Source organism: Chiloscyllium plagiosum, chromosome 2 (genome assembly GCF_004010195.1).
Source record: "Chiloscyllium plagiosum isolate BGI_BamShark_2017 chromosome 2, ASM401019v2, whole genome shotgun sequence".
Lineage (NCBI taxonomy): Eukaryota > Metazoa > Chordata > Chondrichthyes > Orectolobiformes > Hemiscylliidae > Chiloscyllium > Chiloscyllium plagiosum.
Genome location: NC_057711.1, coordinates 60426846 through 60432100, shown reverse-complemented (window position 1 = coordinate 60432100; position 5255 = coordinate 60426846). Strand labels below are relative to the sequence as shown.

The following is a 5255-nucleotide window of genomic DNA, read 5'->3' as shown; positions in this document are numbered from 1 at the left end:
AATTAGCAATACTGCATGATTGTTTCAGTGACAGACCACTTTGTTAAAACCAGATATGATATATCAAGCCAGATTTCAGTTTGGGACCTTACTAGCAATAATGTCAGGTGGGATCATACTAGGGCTTGTATGTTTAGGCAATGTAACTTTTAGTTTTGGGAATTGAATTTTTAAATGCAAGGTAAAAGAGAAAAAAATCTGGATTTAAGAAACTGCTCAATGAACCTATATTAATTACAACTCAAAATATGGTCAACAATTACTTATAGGGTTTGAGTGAGAGGTGTGCCAACAGTAAACAAAATGTGATTCCCCCTTCGCTTAATAATAGAGCCAGCAAGTATTAAGATTACAGTTGTCCCTTTTGGAAATATAAATTATTCATATGGGTTCTAGATTCAGAGGAATGTTTTGAAGGTAAAGTTAATTTGCTTAAATCTCTGACTTGGATACCCTAGGTAAGACAATTTGCTATGGAGATAGATTACTAGAATTCTATTTTGATGTTGTAATATACCTATGTAATCTCACAGAAACAGGCATGGCAGCCAGTTTGATTTTAGGGTTTCGCAGGTCAAGTGAATTGGCCATGTTAAATTGCCCATAGTGTTAGGTACATTAGTCAGAGGGAAATGGGTCTGGGTGGGTTACTCCTCGGACGGTCAGTGTGGGCTTGTTGGGCCGAAGGCCTGTTTCCACACTGTAGGGGATTTAATTTAATCTAAAATCTAAAGTATCCATGTTTAGAAAGATAGTGTGAAGTCACTAGTACATTCATTTTAACTCTGTACCACATTAGATTTTCTTTTAATGGGAAATATAGGACATGGAGTTTGAATTGCATTTTAAAATATATTGATCCCTACTGAGATTTTCCCAATTCCTTTCTTCCTCTTTTTTTCCCCCTTGTCCACTTTATTTTCTGTCTGTTTTTTCTATTTTCATTTCCAGATTTCTCTTCTCTCTTCTTTTGCTCTATTAACTGTCTTTGTCTCACTGTCTTTCCTTTCCCAGTTCACTATTCTGCCTGTGTCTCACCCTCCTTTTAGTAACCCATTTTTTATCCTCTCACTCTTTCCAGAATCTTATTTTTGTTTTGCCAGCTACTCTTGCAAATTTCCCACTGTTGGATCTCTTCTTACCATGCCCACTCCCTCTCTTTCTGCTTATGTTTCCATTTCCTCCATTCCCTTTACTCTTCTTCTGTTGTTTACTAGATTAGATTACTTACAGTGTGGAAACAGGCCCTTCGGCCCAACAAGTCCACACCGACCCGGCGAAGCGCAACCCACCCATTCCCCTACATTTACCCCTTTACCTAACACTACGGGCAATTTAGCATGGCCAATTCACCTGACCTGCACATGTTTGTGACTATGGGAGGAAACCGGAGCACCCGGAGGAAACCCACGCAGACACGGGGAGAACGTGCAAACTCCACACAGTCAGTTGCCTGAGTCGGGAATTGAACCCGGGTCTCTGGCGCTGTGAGGCAGCAGTGCTAACCACTGTGCCACCATGCCGCCCACCAACAGCAATTGTTCTTCAATACTCTCCATCATCACCTTTTACTTCCAGTTTTATCCTGATCTTGTTACACCATCACAGCAATGATCTTTAATGTCTCTTTTTCTCCATATCTTTTCTTGCATTTGCATTTCTCCCTTTTGCTGTTATCATCACATCTCTCCCTATCACACAGCCTGACTGTCATTTCCTCCTTTCTCTATTGTATTTGCTTCTCCATTGTTTCTCCTTTGTCTCCCCCTTTCTCAGTTTCTCCCTTTATACTCCCTTTGTGTACTAAGTCAACCTCTTTCATCTCATCTCTACTTCCATGTTCCCTTTTCTTCCTTACCATCCTTCTGTTCTATCTCCTTACACCTACCTTATACCTTTTCCCACACTTCTGTCCTTTTTTTCCTCTCCATTCTCTTGCTCTACTCCTCATATCATTTTCTCCATTTTCACTGTTGGTCTTTCCCTTCCTTTAATGCCCTTTTCTGTTCCTGTTCTTTTCCCCGATTTTATTCTTCCAATCATTTTCTGAAAACGGTGTCCTCTTATTTTTCCCTTCTCTCGCTTTATACCTCACCCTTTATCTTTCCGTTCTTCCTCCATTTCCTACGTCCTTATCACCTCCCTGTATTTTCTAGTCCTCTCCCTTGCCCCCACTACTCTTGCACTTGAATTGTATCCTGTTTTTAGCCTGACTTTACTTTTCTATTCTCCAGATGTGATATTTTTCCTCTACTGTCCAGCTGAGCACATTACTTTGTTTTCTATTGGTCGTGTTCAACTCCTTATCTATTGTTCATAGTTTCAGTGCCTTCATCTGTTACCCTCCATCGCTCCCAATTTGCCCCTCCCTCTCGCAGTGATAGTTTGGTTGCTGATTGGTTATTGGCCCCTCAGTGACGTCTTTCTCTCTTGTGGGCTGTTTTACTGCTAGAGTGAGGCTGTTGGGAGATGAGGGAGAGAGGAGGAAGCGAGGGCTTGAGAAGTAACCGCTGTACATCGTAACTGAATGTCTGTTCCAGGCCGTCGAAGTAGCTGCAATACCTACAGTATGAGCCGCTGTCACTGGCCCATGAGTGGAGAAATTTGACTTGTAACTGGTTCTGTTTCCAGCCTCCGGAATCCTGTCACTGGCCGGGCCTAGGGAATGTTTCGCACAACCTAAAGCCTGAATCGGGGAAAACTATCGCCTTCTATTTCTGTATGTATTGCAGACAAAACGCAGGTGATCTGTCATCTGCAGCGAGTAACTGCGTTATTGAGGATCTTTGTAATACTGTTAGTGGACCTTTTAATGTATTCATAGTCGCCGTTGGCAGTAAGAGGTTGTTGCTGGAGACATTAAATACAGACCGTTATTCTAGCAGAATAAAATTCATCTAATTGACTGTTTGCAAGTTTCATGTTAGAAGTTGTTAATGTACCGAAAAGTAGGGTTTATCTCTAAGCTTAACGCTATTGTATAAATGTGTTTTGGATATAGTTAACGCACCAAGACCACAGTACAGTCTGTTGCTGAAGTCACTGATACGTGGTTTATATTATGTTTGTTCTAAGATCATTAGAAATGGGAACATAAATGGGCCATTTAGTCCTATTTGGCCTCTTTCCCCCCCCCCCCCCCATCCCCATTCACGAAGGTCATGACCTCTGACTATACCATCAAGTCCATGCTTCTCTCTGCCTGTGTGCAGTGTTCCTTGAATACATTAAATGACTCAACTTCTTCTCTTTTCTGTGGAAGAGCATTACAAAGATAATGGTGTTTGGAAAGAAGAGATTCTTCATGCCTATCTCATTTGGGAGACTTGTTTTTAATTGGTGTCTCTACCCTATCCTGCACAGTTCTAGATTGCTCCACAAAGGAAAACAAGTCTTTGTATTTACTCTGTCAAACATCCGCAGAATTTTTTGTTTCAGTAAGATCGCCTTGGTTGGATAGATAGAAAGACAAATGAGTTGGTAAGATCAAGAGTCAAAAGTTGAGGTATCAAAAGATTGAGGAGAAAGTGAGGACTGCAGATGCTGGAGATCAGAGCTGAAAATGTGTGGCTGGAAAAGCGCAGCAGGTCAGGCAGCATCCAAGGAGAAGGAGAATCGACATTTCGGGCATAAGCCTGAAGAAGGGCTTATGCCCGAAACGTCGATTCTCCTTCTCCTTGGATGCTGCCTGACTTGCTGCGCTTTTCCAGCAACACATTTTTAAGCTCTGATCTCCAGCATCTGCAGTCCTCACTTTACCCTAACTTTATGTCAATACTCTGTTCCCTTTGCAATGAATTCCACTGTTTCTTGCCTACTTGCTGTATCTACTTGCTATGGAATGTGATTCATGTACACAGACGCATGGATCCTGCTGCACTTGCAACTTGCTGTGGCTTGTGTCCATTTAAGTAAGATTCATCTTTCTACCTTACAAAATGAACAACCTCACACGTTCCCACATTATCCTTCATCTAGGAAAGTTTGTGCAGTCACAACTTACCAAAATCTCTGAGGTTGTTTGTATGCACCTCATAGCTTGCTTTTCTACCTACCTATATAACAAAATTGGCTTCAATGCGCTTAGTTCCTTCATCCCAGTTTTGTTCTAATATTACACTTAAAAGTCAAGCTTCTAGCTGGTTGGTATTGTGTATTTATTGTATAGGTTTGAATTGTGTTCTCTGGAAATAAGTTATGCAACTGCCTAATTTTTCCTTATTTATCCCTCTGCATCCATCTTATGTTTATGACTTCTTTCCTTCTGCCTTTCACCATCACCCTATTTATAATGTATCTCTCCAATTTTGACTGTATCACAGACCTTTACTTTTGACCTTCCCCTTTTCTCTGCAGTTATTTAAATATTTTTAATTCTGATAAAAGGTCATTAAAAGGTAATGCTCTCTCTGATCACAGATGCTGCTACTCCTCTTGAGTATTTCTGGTGTCTCATGTTTTTGTCATAAAATGCTGTTGCATTTTAGATATTTTGCAAAGCTAATCAATATGTGTATTTGATTACCTTTTGAATCAAAACACTTAGCAGGTAATGGAGTTGTATTTAGATTAATTTACAATCCACCAGCAGGGCCTTCCATCAGGGATCTTGTGGTCACTTCAGCTTTAATATTTTCACTTCCATTGGTTGTACATCATTTAGGTATGTCTTATAGATAGTGAAGTGCTGCAGTCATTATTAGAACATAGAAGAATACAGCGCAGTACAGGCCCTTTGGCCCTCGATGTTGCGCCGATCCAAGCCCACCTAACCTACACTAGCCCACTATCCTCCATATGCCTATCCAATGCCCGCTTAAATGCCCATAAAGAGGGAGTGTCCACCACTGCTACTGGCAGGGCATTCCATGAACTCACGACTCGCTGAGTAAAGAACCTACCCCTAACATCTGTCCTATACCTACCACCCCTTAATTTAAAGCTATGCCCCCTCGTAATAGCTGACTCCATACGTGGAAAAAGGTTCTCATGGTCAACCCTATCTAAACCCCTAATCATCTTGCACACCTCTATCAAGTCACCCCCAAACCTTCTTTTCTCCAATGAAAACAACCCCAAGTGCCTCAGCCTTTCCTCATACGATCTTCCTACCATACAAGGCAACATCCTGGTAAACCTCCTCTGCACCCATTCCAGTGCCTCCACATCCTTCCTATAGTATGGCAACCAAAACTGCACACAATATTCCAGATGCGGCCGCACCAGAGTCTTACACAACTGCAACATGACCTCAG

General features: G+C 41.4%; 1 protein-coding gene across 4 annotated transcripts in view; it reads left to right on the top strand.

Moving 5' to 3' along the window:
• Window positions 1–2410: 2410 nt before the first annotated feature.
• pja2 (praja ring finger ubiquitin ligase 2) overlaps window positions 2411–5255 on the top strand; it is a 104571-nt gene continuing 101726 nt past the window's right edge. For 3 of the 4 annotated variants that reach the window (XR_006314654.1, XR_006314649.1, XM_043710398.1), the window contains exon 1: window positions 2412–2719. The gene's annotated coding sequence lies outside the window, so the exon portion shown is untranslated. Of the gene's footprint in view, window positions 2720–5255 lie in introns of all 4 variants that reach the window. The other variant, XM_043710414.1, reaches the window with a different exon arrangement.